Genomic DNA, 17311 nt, shown 5'->3' with positions numbered 1-17311 from the left:
ACACTTTATATAATTTTTCACCAAGCTTAAAGAGTGACATAAAAAAACCATACTTGTTAGTCAATAAACAAAAGAACTTCCAAAAAATAATTCTAAAATTAAATTGATTTACTACAAGTTAGATCCTGAATAAGTTTATTTATTCACAATTATACTAATTGGATGCAAAATTATTTTTATTTACATTATTTAGATATTAGCTCAATCTTCATATAACCACTTTGATTAAGGAAAATATATCAACAGATTTTCGAAAATTTTTATTGAAGAAAAATAAATATAACCATACAAAACAATTGATGCTTTAAAAAAAATATTTTGACAAACAAATTTCATTTCTTTCTTCTTTTGAAAATAGCAAATGTAAAAAACACATTGGTTGTAATTAGATTTTCAATAATTAATTACTGAAGATAATTAAAGAGATTGAATTTATTATATATTAAATAAGCAATTCAAAATATTCAATACATAAAAGCACCACACATTTACTTGATATGATCATTTGTTCATCATAAAATATTAAACATTATTGAAATGTATTTATGAACTAAAACATCAATATAATTGTAAAAGTTATGTAAATATGCAAATTAAATAAATAATTGTCCTACAGAAAATTGTTTTCATACAGTCACAAAAATATCAAATATAACAACTATTTATAATTAATTTGTATAATGGAAATTCCCATTCTCCAAAAAAAATGTCCATCACACTCATTTTACAGCAAAATCTTTAGACAAAAATTCATTGAACTACAGTTTAAATCGCTGATCAAACTTTTAACAATGATACCCAAGAAAAACTGGGGAAAATTATATGGGAGTTCATGCAGAATCCACTCATGAAACAGATCATATTTTTCTTGGATCCTTTTTTTCTTTGTTTAGAAATGAGCTTGTTTGGTGGCGATTTTGAAATTTCTGGCAATTCTTTTGATTCGTAAGAACCAGCTGATGCAATCTGAAACATTGCTTTTATAGACTTGATTTTTTCAAGAGCTGCAGGCAGAGGATTCCAATCTTCTAAAGTTTCCCAATCTTTTCTAATCGATTCCAATTCTTTTAATTCTTTAAGTAGTATGTCTTTTTTCAAATTTACATCCTCATCTTGCTTTTGTAGTGAAGGAAGTATTGCTTCTTTCTCAAAAGCTTGCTTTTCTTTGCTATTGTTAACATCAATTACTAAATGATCTTCCTGACTATTTTCTGTTTTTTCTAATTCAACACATTTTTTTTGCATTTAGACAAACGTAATGAATGTGCTTACATATAACAAAGTACAAAGAGTAATCAATGCAGGTGAAAGACATAGAGTGTTTGCACACATTGCATTGATCACATTTTACATTACAGCAACATGTAATGCTGGTTTTTTCAATATCATACGAATAAAGTGATGGCCCAACTTCCTTGTTAATAACATACGATGTTTCATTAAGCTGCATCAAGCTGTAACCTCCTTCATTCGACATTTTAGTGCTTATATCATGTCTCTTCCAAATAAGAGCCATCCTATGTGTTAATTTAACCCATTCTGTTGATATAATTTGTGATAACAACTCTTTTGCAATGGCATTCATTATGATGGATATAGATTTATCCAACCTTTTCATAACTGCACCACCACTTTCTTTGTATTTTATTTGTCGATGCCACCTTTCAAGCTTCATGTTGGTGTTCACACCCAAGCCTTTTCGATAACAATATGTCAATTTTTGGGCTCTTTTGTGGTATGTTTTTTTGAAATATTCTACAAACAAGCCTTCGATTTCTTCAAATTTCTCAACAAATTTTTCGACTAATACATGAAATGCTGTCTCATATATTTCGGTAAGTATATCTTTTATTTCAGATTTAATAATGGATTTATTGTCAGAATTCTTAACTTTAACATTTATATTTGCAGCTGCCAAACAGGCGATAAATGACTGTTTGTTTCGCCAACTGGCGATAAGCATCAATCATACCTTTGGAGATGAACTTTGCTCTCCAACGGATACGAGTGACTCACTTCCTGCCTTCGCCAGCTGGCTTAAAACGTCTGTCTCCTGCTGGTCGATGGAATTACGGCCAATGTATCATATTCTATATTTGTTAATTTAATTTGTAATTAAAATTTATTTTTGTTATTTAAATGGCTGGCCGTTTTCATTAAGTAAAAATGTTTTAATACTTTAATTTAAAGTAAATTTGGCAATGCGTGTTAAACCACGCACCAAACTGGTGACCCGGACGTGATCTGAACACGCAACCTTCTTTTACTCGCACCCCCCAACACCAACAAATATGATGCATTAAAGACTCGACTTATAGCCGAATTTTCCCGCTTCGGAAAATGACCAGATTCGTTGACTGCTTTCGGAACTACATTTAGGCGCCGATAAACCATCGCAGTTACTTCGAAAGATGCGCGAACTCGGTGGTGGCACAGGCATAAAAGACGATTTTCTCAAAACTTTATGGCTGCAAAGACTACCGTCAGAAATGCAGGCAATTTTATCAATAAGTTCTGAACCCCTGGATAATTTGGGCAACATGGCTGACAAAATTGCCGATGTCCGTATTTCCTCAACAGATAGTAGCGTCTTTGCCGTAAGCCGAAGCGCGGAAAGTAATGCCATGTGGAAAGCTTCCACTCTGGATGAGTTTACTGCACTCCGAAGCGAAATCGCCGCTTTAAGTAAACAGGTACAGCGGCTTTCCCGCGACAGAAGCAGAGGCCCTTTCCATCAGAAAAACAAACAGCGCAGTTTTTCGAGTGGGCGTTCCGGTGATCGCGGGAGAAAATTCTGTTATTATCATGCGCGTTTCGGAGAGAAGGCACTGTAGTGCGTACCGCCACGTTCGTACTCAACTAACGCGGATCAGGGAAACTCGCAATAGCGGCTGTCGATCAACCTACATCGGCGGCAGCCGCGCAATCGTATCGTTTGCATGTTTTTGATAAAAGATCCGATTTCAAATTTTTGATCGATTCTGGCTCTGATGTTTCATGCATACCTCTCAACAAAAACCAAAAAAATCTAAATCCTGATTCTCTGCAACTTTTTGCAGCTAACAACTCCAAAATTTATACTTATGGATCTAAATTATTAAATGTGGACTTAGGTCTCAGGCGAAATTTTCCATGGAAATTTTTAATTGCTAATGTGCCTGTTCCAATAATAGGGGCCGATTTTTTACAAACCTTTGACCTATTAATAGATCTTAAAGGGCGCAAACTTATTGATAATGTAACTAAATTTACCCAATCCGGAATAATTTCAAAATCAACAGATTATGCGTCTCTAAAACTTATTTCTGGTGAATCAGTATACCATAAAATTTTGGAAGAATTCCCAGAATTAACAAAATTAACATTTGGGTTAAAACCTGTTAAACATAATACGGTACATTTTATTGAAACAACCGGTCCGCCTTTCCATAGTAAACCTAGAAGGCTAAATCCAGAAATGTATGACGCCGTCAAAAAAGAGTTTCAATTCATGATGGATCAAGGCATATGCCGACCATCAAAATCACCTTGGTCATCTCCCCTTCATGTCGTTACCAAAAGCTCAGGCAGCATTCGCCCTGTGGGTGACTATAGGAGATTGAATGCCTGTACGGTACCGGACCATTATCCTATACCCCATATCCAGGATTTTTCCAATGCACTGCACAGGAAAAATATTTTTTCGAAACTTGATATAGTCCGTGCTTATTTTCACATACCAGTGCATCCGGATCATATACAAAAAACTGCAGTTTGTACACCATTTGGACTGTTTGAATTCCCATTTTTAAATTTTGGACTATGTGGGGCAGCACAAACTTTTCAGCGATTCATGAATGAAATCCTGGGAGATATTAAATTTTGTTATGTTTATTTGGATGATATTTTAATATTTAGTTCCAGTCAAGAAGAGCATAAAGCTCATTTACGAATCGTACTGGAGAGATTAAATACATATGGACTAACCATAAATATTTCAAAATGCATATTTGGTGTCTCAGAAATTCCTTTCTTAGGTCATTTAATTACTAGTTCGGGCACTAAACCTTTACCCCATAAAGTTGAACCGATTCTCAAATATCCACAACCAAAAACAGTTAAAGATCTTCAAAGATTTTTAGGTTTTTTAAATTTTTTCCGTAGATTTTTACCTAACATAGCAAAACATCAGGTATATTTAACTTCATATTTAAAAGGTGCTAAAAAGAATGATAAAACGAAATTGGACTGGTCAGATAAAGCGGAAGAAGAATTCCAAAATTGTAAACAATTAATTGCAAATGCTGTTTTATTGGCACATCCAAAACCAGATGCCACATTAATTTTACAAGTCGACGCTTCAGACTTTGCAATCGGTGGGTCATTGTCTCAATTAGTTGATGAAGAATTGCAACCACTCGCATTCTTTTCTCGGAAACTCTCTCCAGCAGAAAGAAACTATAGCGCTTACGACAGAGAGTTATTAGCAGCTTATGCTGCCATCAAACACTTTAGGCATATGCTTGAAGCTAGATATTTCTCTTTGTTTACTGATCATAAGCCGTTAACTTACGCTTTCCAACAGCGCTTGGACAAATGCTCTCCGAGACAGGCTAGACAATTAGATTTTATATCTCAGTTTACCACCGATATTCACCACATAAAAGGCTCTGAGAATATATTAGCAGATGCACTTTCGAGGATAAACGCAATAAACATGCCAAATCCCATAGATTATAACGAAATTGCACAAGCACAACAAATTGATTCTGAATTAAAAAATTTAATCGATAATTCTGCAACATTACAATTTAAAAGAATTGCTTTTCCAAATTGCTAAACTCCCATTTATTGTGATGTATCAACAGGTACAGCTCGACCTTATATTCCTGAATCATTTCGTCAGCAAATTTTTGCAACACTGCATAATTTATCTCATCCTAGCATTCGCAGCACTTCAAAATTAATTCGATCGCGTTTTATTTGGCCTTCCATTCGAAAAGACTGCAACAATTGGGCTAAACATTGCATCCGGTGTCAGAAATCGAAGGTAATTCGCCATACTAAGACCCCAGTAGGAAAATTTGTAGACCAATCGCAGAGGTTCGAACATGTGCACCTGGACCTTGTTGGCCCTCTACCTCCTTCTCAAGGAAACTATTATTGTTTAACAATGATAGATAGGTTCACGAGATGGCCAGAAGCCGTACCAATTCCAGACATGACAGCACAGACAGTAGCACAAAATTTTTTTAAGCACTGGATAGCCAGATTTGGTTGTGCTGCAAGAATTACTACTGACCAAGGCAGACAGTTTGAGAGTGATTTGTTCCGTGCTCTCTCTCAGCTACTAGGAATTAAAAGGATCAGATCTTCTCCTTATTATCCTCAGGCCAATGGCCTGATCGAAGAATTCCACCGCCCATTAAAGGCAGCTTTGAAAGCCTACAACACAGATCAGTGGTCTGCAGCACTTCCCACCTTGTTACTAGGATTCCGGTCCGTCTTCAAAGAGGATCTGCAAGCAACGACAGCTGAGCTGGTATATGGCAAGTCTCTGCGACTACCAGGAGAGTTTTTCGATCCAACACCTGGAGACGCATCACGAAAGCAGCTCGTGGAGGACTTGAAACACCATTTTGAAACGATGAGATCAGTTCCAACTTCCTGTCATGGACAAAGAACTATCTTTGTACATCCTCACCTCAACGAGTGTTCACATGTATTTGTGAGACATGACGGTGTACGCAAACCCCTACAAGCACCATATGATGGACCGTACAAAGTTCTAGTCAGGCGACAGAAAACTTTCGATCTCGAGATCAAGGGAACTTCCCATACCATCTCTATAGACCGTTTGAAACCTGCTTTTATTATTCCTCCTGAGTGTTCCAGTATACCACCAGCCAAGCAAGAAGCAAGTTCTACTACTGAGTGTACCAAGACACTTCCAGCTAAGGCATCCATCGTCGTTCCAGCAAGACAAACAACTCGCACAGGGCGACAAGTTCGACCCCCACGTCGTTATGTCCATTTCCAATGAGACTGCGGAGGGAGTGTGCAGCGGCCAAACAGGCGATAAATGACTGTTTGTTTCGCCAACTGGCGATAAGCATCAATCATACCTTTGGAGATGAACTTTGCTCTCCAACGGATACGAGTGACTCACTTCCTGCCTTCGCCAGCTGGCTTAAAACGTCTGTCTCCTGCTGGTCGATGGAATTACGGCCAATGTATCATATTCTATATTTGTTAATTTAATTTGTAATTAAAATTTATTTTTGTTATTTAAATGGCTGGCCGTTTTCATTTAATAAAAATGTTTTAATACTTTAATTTAAAGTAAATTTGGCAATGCGTGTTAAACCACGCACCAAATATTCTTATTTATATTTTTGTTAACATGCCAAATACAAAGGAGATGAATAGGCTTATCAGAGAAAGTCATTTCCCAAGCATTAACAAATGCATTTGTATCATCTGTCATTAAGATCGCAGTTTTCCAGGTTGGGATACGTTTCTTGATATTTTCAAAAAAAGGCAAGAGAATATCGCTTCCTGTTCGTGAAGAAAACAAAGTGGCAACAGGCAAGCCTTCATGATTTTCATCATGGACCATTAGAGTTGTTAATTCATATCCGTATTGGTTTGTTCCATGAGTGGAATCAATCATTACACATGAACTACCATATAATTTAAAAAGTTTTTCTTGTGCATCATTCATTAAACCCAACAAAAAATCTTCCTGACGAATTGAAGGGTAATCTGGCAGGGTTTCTTTATATACCAGCACAGGATTGAAAGGCTCATTTTTAAATTTTTTTACCAGAATATCAACAGATGTAGCATCATACTGATGATGCACAGTGTCACTTGAGATTCGAAAGTCTCTGCTAATGTTATGCAGATCTTTTCTTGTAGTTAAGCTCAATCTGCTTGTTGCCGAGAAGTTCTCCCTTGTTTTATCCAATATCTTGGCCATAGGGATTCCAAGCTGTAAATCTGCAGCAAGATCTAACCTTTCGTTTTTTGATAAAGGTATTTTTCCAACATCCAAATCATGCCCAACATGCACCGCCTGATATCGAACATTTATTTCTGCTATACCATCAACAGTAACTGTTGTAACATTCATAACTGCTGGGCAAGTGGAACCTGCTTTTATAGATCCAGAGGCTTTCAGGTGGCGAATTCTTTCACCTTTTGGTTGAAATGATCCACTGCGATGACAAATGTAATAAGACAATTTTTTTGCCAATGTCTTTCTTTACTGAAGAGTTACGGATGATGAAGAACGATTGACTCTCCTTCTCAATTTGTGATTTCCAGTTCAAAAATTCATCTTCTGAATAAAACGTCTTATTTACAAACTGAAGAGCTAAAGAATATCTATTTTCTAAATGCTCATGTAATAAGGCAACAGTACGAAATGTACTGTCACACATCCCATAAAGTTGATTCCCTTTCATTTGAACTTCTAATTCAGGATGAAATTGTCTCATATGAGCATTTAAGTTCTTTTTCATCGTAAATGTTATTGCACGTCTTTCGCAAATAGAAACAGACAATATTTTTTCAGCCATGACGATAGCACAATCACATCAATAAAATCTGCAAAGAATAACAAATGGCGTGTATTAAGGTGGGTTGAGACGAGGCTTATTATTGCGCGCAATAGAAGGTCACGCCTACTTCAGGAAAATCACGTGACTGCAATGGGACAATGGCAAATGGTTGTCCCGTCGGGACAACTATTCGCCATTGTCCCATCATCGTTATCTGAACTGTTCACACGGGGACAATACAGGGACAACAGTAGAGAGACAACGATTGCGCGCAATGGGGTCAATTCATGTGACGTAAAAGTCACATGTCATGTACCTCTTGCGCATGGCATTTAAGTTTCATCCGCGCCGCTCTCGTCGATCAGTCTGCCATTAACGTTCTCCGCCAAGTATGAAGCGGATTTTTTGTTTACATTTGAAGTTATAATTTTTGAGTCATTTTGTTTCCTCTTATTATGTGTTAACAGAGGAAATACTGGTGTGCTGATGGATGCATGCTTTAATGCGAAATACAAGAGTGACTGTCATGATAAAATGTTTTTTTTATTTTCCTTTCAACAAACCTGACTTGGGTTGATAGCTTTGGTATAGATTTTTTCAAGCCTTCGAAGTCAATGATATGCTCCGATCATTTTGAAGAATTCCTTCAGTTTGTGTCCATTTATTAAATATAGCTGTTCCAGTAATTTGTTAGAAAAACTCTACGAAGAAAAAGAAATCGGTAAGCGATTTGCCACCAAAAACAATCAAACAAAATCATGAGTGCATTTCTAATTTACTTCATTCACATTTGATGAAATTTCTGATAATTTTGAATATGCTTAGAAGGTTTTAAAATGTTTACATGAGTATTACATTGCATTTTTTTACAAAATCTTATCTAAATTTAATTAACGTAAGTAAACAAACTCCTATTGCAAAAATAACAACTGCTATAATGCTAAACTTAGGTGGAAGTGAATATTACTAGCTTTCTAATTACATTTGCAGATTTGTGATGGATTCAAAGTGAATTTATATCAAACATCTTTTCTATTGTTCAAAATGAAATGTCAATAGTTTATTGTATTTAAACTGAAATTCACTGTTATCATAATATCCTGTTATAACACTGTGCACCTCAGTGATTTCTGTTTTAATAAATAAAGGTCTTTTCATTGAAAATCAATTTCCATATCAGCATTTATTATATAATTTTTATTCCCAACTTCATTGCTACATGCATGTTTCACTTTTTTTTTTTTTTTTTTTCTATTTCTTTAACATATCAATTTTGAATTATAAAATTCTGTGAAAGCATAAAAGTGTTTCTTTCAACTCCTCTTTATATCCTATTTAACTTCTCTCTCTATATATATGTATATGTATCATGACCTTATTGTTGTTTATTAAATTTACTCTATTATATGTTTTTGTTTTATTTTATGATATTCATTCAATTTAATTTTTATCAATGTAACTTTAGCATTTAAAAAAAAATTCATAAATGTTCTGCTTTAAAAGTATACTGTTCAACATTATGTTTTTATTAGTGATAAAAAAAACTGTTCTTTAGTATCTAGGATGTTTCTGTTGAAAAAAATTGATTTCATCATTTACATTGACATTCTTGTCATACTGTGTTTATATTATTTCTAAGTGACTAGAAAAATAAATGTTGATAAATAGTTAATAGTTTTTTTTTAGTTTTTTGTATTAGTGAGTACATTGAAACATACATTGGATCATATTTTTTCAAATAATTATCACATATATTTTATATATCTCTCTCTCTTTATATATATATATATTTGTAATGTGTAAATAAAAATTATGAAAGCTTGATTTAATTTGTTTTCCTTTAATGATTTCTACAAATTAAAATGAAATTATTTATTCATAAGTTACATAGATTTAAAAAAAGGTATCCATACCTTTTATATTTCCTAATTTGAAATTGTAAACATAATTTATTCAATATATACTAATTTGAGTTTCATGTTCTTTCTTTTAAGCAAACTGAAAACATCAAATAACTAACTCTCAATATTTATAAAAGTAATTACATAAGAAGAAAAAAATACAATAATTTCATTACTAAGCTTTAAAATATTAACTTATCTAAGAGTAATAATTATTTTTAAAAAGAACTAACTGGGGGAACTATATTCATAAAATTCAACATTCAATACTATTTAAATAATATGTAAAAAAGAACATATGTAATTTTTCAAAAACACTGCCATAGCCATTTGTCAAAATGTATCCTTCGGATGAAAAAATGGGGGTGGGGGGATATGGGAAAGGAAAGAATAAAGCGGCACCAGACGAATTAAAAAGCGATGTTAGTTAATTTTACATAAACAATAATTCTGTTGAAAATATTAATTAAAATTTTAATATAAGAAATAAAAATATATAACTAAGAAAATTTGGAGAAAATAATTCAAAATAATATCTTTAAAAAAAAATCAGAAGTTTTTAATAATTGATCGGCTAGCTTAATATTTACTAAACAATGTCAACGTTATCGGCAGACATCACGACATGCGCAGAACGGTTGAAAATTGAACAGAAACGGTTTGTTTGGTACTTGACACGTGACCGTGAATTGACCCCATAAAAAGCCTCGTGTGAACCCACCTTTAGAATTTCGCGCATACGAACGAACCCGCCACGGATGTGACGTAAAACCCCAACATGGCTTTCTCATTCACTCCCTCACCAACCTGTGGAAAAAATGGTTTCGTCCATCGCGCTCTCAGCCGTGTTGGGTTTGAGGCGCTAGTGCGCACTAGTAATTATCGGAGTCATTGTTATCCGGCTTTGGTTAGAGAATGTAAAAGTGTCAGAAGTCTGGTATCAGGACACCATACTTATTTCTTGTTTACTCGCAAAATTATTAGATTTTAAAGATAATCAGTAGTGTGAAAGTAATTGAAAGATCCGCAGAAATGCCGGAGCCGACTCCAGAAGTATACTCATTACAAATTGGAGAGGTTATGATGGTAAGTTATTAAAAGTAAAGATAGCTTTAGAGTGGCAGTTGAAGCTGTATCCTCAATGGAATTTAGGTAATAGGATTATACCAATTATACTTCATCATATTTTTCTTGTACCATTAGTATAATTTAGATGGAAGTGCAATTTATTTGTCAGATATGTATAATTTATGTAAAAAAGTAAAAAATATTCTTATGATGTGAGCAAATCATTTTATTCAATGTAATTATGTTATAAGTGAAGCTTTCACTTCATTGATTTATAGCAGGTTTCATAACATCAACTTAATCCTTACTTACGCAGATGGTGCACTGAGTGCTCCAGTCTTTGAAAAACCCTTCGCGCATTCCTTGGAAAACATGTGGCTAACACCTGCTGCCGACTTAATCTCTTTTTGTGTATTCATTTCAGATCAGTAAGTAGTAAAAGTTGAATGTTAAAGATTCCGATGTTTCTTTTATAGATTAATTTCAGCAAATCTCATTTGGCGCACTGAGTACTACAATTGTGTAACAATGTAACTATTTGTTTTCAGCCTTCGTATTTCGTTATATTTTTTTGTATATTTATAAAGCCAGGCAATCAATTTATAATCAACGAAAAACTACAGCCGTTTCTTGATAGATGCTCCTTCATTCAATATATACCGACGAAACTATATATATATATATATATATATGAGATAAAAATGCTTGCATTTGTAGATGCAAAGACTTAATACTAAGTGCAAGTGAACTGCGGGACACAACCGCAGAGTTCATGTATCATTTTAGCCCATTGATATAGTTAACAGATTAATCAACCATTTGAAAGAATCATGTAGAAATCTAACTACCGGTAACTTGCTAGCAACAATGAAAGCGAGCAAAAAGAAAATTCCTCTCGAATTTTTTCCATCAAAAGCAAGACAAGTTAGTTTTACACTTCATGGATTTTGAAAAGACACAAGTCTTATTTCATATGTACCAAAAGAAAATAAAGCTGTTATTATATTAAGTGTGATGTACGACAAAACAAGTATTGGTAATGAGAAAGGAAAACCTTATGCAGTTCTTGATTATAATTAACCAAAATATGATGTTGATATAGTTGATTAATTTAGGAGGGGACTATACAGTCTCAAAAAAAAAAAAACAACGGATAGATGGCCAATGTAATTTCTTTTTTTTTTTAATGCATTGCTAAATATAACAGGGATAGACAACCAGATTATTTTTCAAGCTTCAGCTTCCATGTACAGAAGATGCTTCTTAAAAAATTTAACTTAAACTTTTTTCAAGCCGAAATAGCTGAAGAGCTTCAATTTTAGACGCAGGAGATCGATAGTAAACACCCCCATCGTAACAAAATAATTAAATTAAGAAGCATACTTGTGAAAAAGATATAACTAAAAATAAAGGTCTGTCAAAGAAAAAAGATGGATGTAGTCCTTGTTGGCATGTCAAAAATAACAATACAACTTTGATTTGCTCATACCGAAATTTCGCATGTAAAAAAACACATGAAACAAATAATTATACAAGTATGGCAATCATGTCATAATCTTGGAAATAATGAATATGAATTATCTGAATAAAAAATTCATAATGCAAGTTTTCTTTATTGTCATATCTATTTTTGTTCCAGAGTATTCATAAAATTGTATATTACATAATATTTTATACATTATAAAGAATAAATTGATGTTAAAATATTTTTATTTCATTGTTTAGCAAACCTGTTATTTTTTCAACTTTTTTATAGAATAATATAAAAATGCTTTACAATTTAAAAATTAACTGGCACATATTGTGCACCCACTGTGTAACAATACAAGTTTTCCTCTACCTCTGACTGTTGAGTGCGTCCCTGTGACTGCATTCAACAGAAAAGCCCGGCTGTTGTGGTGCCTAACATATCAATCTTGGGCACAGCAAGAATGGGAGCGTGTTCTTTTCAGTGATGAGTCGAGATTTACCACACAGAGTGATACTCGTCGAATCTTCATCTGGAGAGAGCGAGAGCTTGCTATCATCCTTCCTACGTAAAAGAAATCAACATTTTTATTTCATTGTTTAGCAAACCTGTTATTTTTTCAACTTTTTTATAGAATAATATAAAAATGCTTTACAATTTAAAAATTAACTGGCACATATTGTGCACCCACTGTGTAACAATACAAGTTTTCCTCTACCTCTGACTGTTGAGTGCGTCCCTGTGACTGCATTCAACAGAAAAGCCCGGCTGTTGTGGTGCCTAACATATCAGTCTTGGGCACAGCAAGAATGGGAGCGTGTTCTTTTCAGTGATGAGTCGAGATTTACCACACAGAGTGATACTCGTCGAATCTTCATCTGGAGAGAGCGAGAGCTTGCTATCATCCTTCCTACGTAAAAGAAATCAACATTTTTATTTCATTGTTTAGCAAACCTGTTATTTTTTCAACTTTTTTATAGAATAATATAAAAATGCTTTACAATTTAAAAATTAACTGGCACATATTGTGCACCCACTGTGTAACAATACAAGTTTTCCTCTACCTCTGACTGTTGAGTGCGTCCCTGTGACTGCATTCAACAGAAAAGCCCGGCTGTTGTGGTGCCTAACATATCAGTCTTGGGCGCAGCAAGAATGGGAGCGTGTTCTTTTCAGTGATGAGTCGAGATTTACCACACAGAGTGATACTCGTCGAATCTTCATCTGGAGAGAGCGAGAGCTTGCTATCATCCTTCCTACGTAAAAGAAATCAACAGATTTGGTAGCAGAGGAATCCTTATCTGGGGTGGCATAATGTTGGGCAGCCGTACACCACTGCACGTCTTCGATGCGGGTACTATCAATGCACATCGCTGTAGGGATGAGATCCTTGAAGCCTATGTGAAGCTGTTCCGGGGTGCGTTTGGCCAATACTTCATATTTATGGATGAAAACGTGCTTTCACACAGAGCCCAGATCGTTGATGATTTTCTTGAGGAAGAGGATATTCGACATATGGACTGGCCCTCAAGGACTCCGGATCACAATCTTATTGAACATGTTTGGGATGGTCCCGGAAGAGCCATTGCACAGTGTAACCCCCCTCCTAATACCCTTCAAGAGTTAAAAGCTGCACTTTTGGAAGAATGGACTTTGTTGCTCCACGCATTTATTGACACCCTCATAAACACTATGGAAGCTCGTTGTGAAGCCTGTATAGCAGTGCACGGTGGTCACATTCCGTATTAGACAGGCTTTTCCCGACATAAATGCTTTATCTCTAATTCATAATGCAACACTTTTTGATATATCCTGTTTCTTAATTCCCAATTAAAATCTTTTCCATGTTGTTATGCGTCTATGTTCTTCCCTCCATTGTAATGTACCTCTGTGTCAAATTTTGTGGCAACACAGTGAATAGTTTTTCATTTTTTGCTTATTTTATGTTTGTGACCTTAGTGGACATAAGTATATATATATATAATATAATATTTTAAAATTATGAAAAGCAAAGATATTAAGAAAGCACACACTCCTCTTGGGAAATCATATTGGCAACCCTCTGTATATGTTTTTTGATTTTTTTTAGAGGATTTATTATAACTTAGTAATATTTATTGCTTTTAAGCATTACTTGTTTAATGTTTTAACATGAAAAAAAAAAGTTTTAATCTTTTGGAGCTTGTTTTGGTTACCTTTTTCGATATTGGAATTCAAGTTTTCAATTATTATAATATAATAAATATTGGAAATCTGGAAATGTATTTAAACCATCTTAAATATTTATACTTAGTGAACTTTCAGTGTCAGTGTTAAAAACATAATTTAATTGTAAATTTTGTAAAATTCTAATGAATCATTATTTAATTACATCTGAAGTTTTATAATATTTCTATAAAAGGATGTATTAATTATTGTTTATGTTACTTATCCATTTTATTTTTTAGATATCTTTCAATATGATCCTGGATGAGGTAATGGACAGAGTGATAATGGAATTCCTTACTAAGCCTGATCCAGCTTAATACATTGGAATTATAAAGGTAGTGTGCATTTTCAGCTTCTTAAATGTTAATGTTAAGAACTATTGAAATTGGGTTTCAACTAATTGAAAAAAAATGTCCCTTGGTATTATGTGGAACCAGATAATGTAAGTTTATAATCCAATAGTGTTTACAGTTCTGACTAAAAAATATGAGTTCCATTGTAACTAAATGAACTTGTCTCACTTTCAAAATTAAAGAATTATTACAATCATTCATTTAATTGGGAAATAATATTTGTTTCATCGGCCGTTTTTTAAGAATAAAAACAAAATACTTTTTAAATTTGTATAAATATTTATTCATTTGATAAAAAAGGAAACAAAATCAAGAATATTCTAGTAGAAAATATAACATAATAAACAATTCAGTTTTATTAAGAATTTCAATGAAATTATATATTTCAGTTTATATGTAGGTATAATCAATTTCAATTTTATTCAAGATTTAACATTTAAAAAAATTCATGATGAATGGGAGGTATATATAGTAATAAATCCATCATATCCTTGTATTTTTAAGATGTAATAAATTTCTTTTTTTCTTACATGAAAGTTAATTTTATATTTCTGAAATTACTTGGAATTATTTACTTTCCACATTGTGTTGACAAATCGACAACTTTAAATTCAAAATCTCGTTCTATTGAAGTTTTTTTGATCATTTTGTATGGTGCATCCCTTTTAAATCTGAGCCTGCATCTAGTTAATCAATTCCTGGTTCCTTCATCTGTATTTTAATTCTTTTTAAACCCGCTTTTTCCAGAGGTTGGGTTGAAAATAAATTGCCATGTTTAATTTCATGTATTAAAAATTTATTATGTTTTCAACAATTTTGTATTACTTTATAGTTATCTTGAGGAATATGCAAGGAACTGGTTTCTGGATTGAATAGCTATTGGATAATTTCACTCCAAAATCATGATCGTTCGGTAGAAATGAATGTCTTGACGATAAAAATTTGTAATCAACAATATTTTGTTGTCACTTGACTGAATAATCGGTGATGGAAGTAAACATTGTTATCGACACACAAAATTCAGATATACTTTTTATTTATAAAATACTGTACAACCACCGATTTTCAATATCAAAAATAGATAAATAGAAACACCCTAGATTTCAGACATGATGTCAAACGGCCACATTTCCTTCACCATAGAGCAACCGGAGCTAAATTTTGCCATAATATATTCAGTCAAAAATAATTTCAATCTAAGATGGACTTGCACCACTTTCAAAATAAACAGATTTTCAATACTGTTAAGAGCTAAAACTTCCATCTCTAAAATAATAGAATCTAAATATTTTTTTTTTTACTATAAATTTTTTACTTATAAAAAGATTATAAGTTTTATCTGTAACTGCCATTATCTCTATTTTTTTAAAAAAATGGACTTGCCTCACTTTCAAAATAAATGGCTCGTATATTACAGATAAGATCATTCAATAGAACTTCAGTTTTTTTAACGAGGTTGCATAAAACATGTTAAGCTTATCCAGTTAAATAAAGGAAAAAATATATAATGATAAACATTAGTTCTTTGTCTTAGGACAAGTGCTTTAATTCCAGGTCTGGTGTGACCCTTGAAAACTCCTTGAATTATATTTTGCTGTATTTGGGAACCCAAAAAAGTGCTCGACTTTTTGTTAGAACCTTGAAAAATGAGTGTAGTGCACATTTATTTCATGGTTCTCTGACTAGGGGGGGAAAGACAGCATTAAATAGTCAATTTTCAAGAACAATAAGGCAACTTAATTTGAAATTCATAGTTTATATCAGCACCTTTTTAGTAGTTTGTATTATTGTTTAGTAGTTTGTATATAGTAGTATTCTAATTTCACATAAATTTACTTAAAGGTAAACTGTTGTTAGCTTAACTGAAGTTGATGGCTAATAGTAAGGGTACTAGTATGTTGGTCTTGAAACCTACTTTGAACTATAACTTATTAACTAAAGATGAGCATAAGTAAAAGATGAGCAATAGTAATCATGCATTTAAATATTAAAAATGAAAATATTTTAGTTAAATTTAATATTTTTATGTATAATTTTATAGTTCTCATTCCTCCTCCTCCTCCCCTTTCTCTATTAAGAATGTGAACCTTTAATTCATTGAGGGAGGGAGGATGTATTTTCTTCATGTAGCGCAAGATAAGAAACTATTCTCCATAGTATGAAATTTGTTTGCATTGCCTGAGTTAATTTATAAAATTGTAAAAACTCTTAACTGCAAGTTTTGGATCTTATGACATAGTTTCTTTTCTTTATTTTAAATATCATTATGTTCTAATTTTAGTGTTATGAGTTGGAGGTGACAGACAAAAACATGATTCTTCATTTTCAATATTTGCATCTTCCCATTACTCTGGTGGTATAAGAAAAAATGGAGTTGAATTCTCCTTCTGGATTAAAAATTCTGGAAATTCTTAATATTTATGATGGTACTGAAATCATGTACTTCAAGAATTTTTCATTTAACTATGATGAAATCTTACTTTAAAATGTTATAAATTATTTTTTCTATTATTAAATTAAAACATTGGCTATTTTATAATGGTATAGTTTTTGTTCAAATATTTAAACAAAATGCCTTTTTTTCCCTTGAACACATAACACTTTGTATTTTATATATGTATCGTAGATATATGTGTATATGTAGTTTAAATTCTAGTAATGCTCTTGTGCATTTTGTGATGTTTCATTATTTTAAATATTTATTCTCATATGTGTTCACAATTTTTAGTAGCTTTCAGAAATTGAATTTTTACTACTATTCTTACAGAA

The 17311-nt window shown here is 32.9% G+C and overlaps 1 long non-coding RNA gene across 1 annotated transcript; it reads left to right on the top strand.

Moving 5' to 3' along the window:
- Positions 1-10277: 10277 nt before the first annotated feature.
- Positions 10278-17041, top strand: LOC129964579 (uncharacterized). The gene is made up of 3 exons (XR_008784198.1): positions 10278-10531; positions 14429-14524; positions 16824-17041. It is a non-coding gene; the product is annotated as an uncharacterized LOC129964579 (long non-coding RNA).
- The last annotated feature ends 270 nt before the right edge of the window (positions 17042-17311 follow it).

The sequence above is a fragment of the Argiope bruennichi genome, chromosome 1 (genome assembly GCF_947563725.1).
Source record: "Argiope bruennichi chromosome 1, qqArgBrue1.1, whole genome shotgun sequence".
Taxonomy (NCBI): domain Eukaryota; kingdom Metazoa; phylum Arthropoda; class Arachnida; order Araneae; family Araneidae; genus Argiope; species Argiope bruennichi.
The sequence above is the reverse complement of the archived record's forward strand: the minus strand, read 5'-3'. Positions and strand labels throughout refer to the sequence as shown.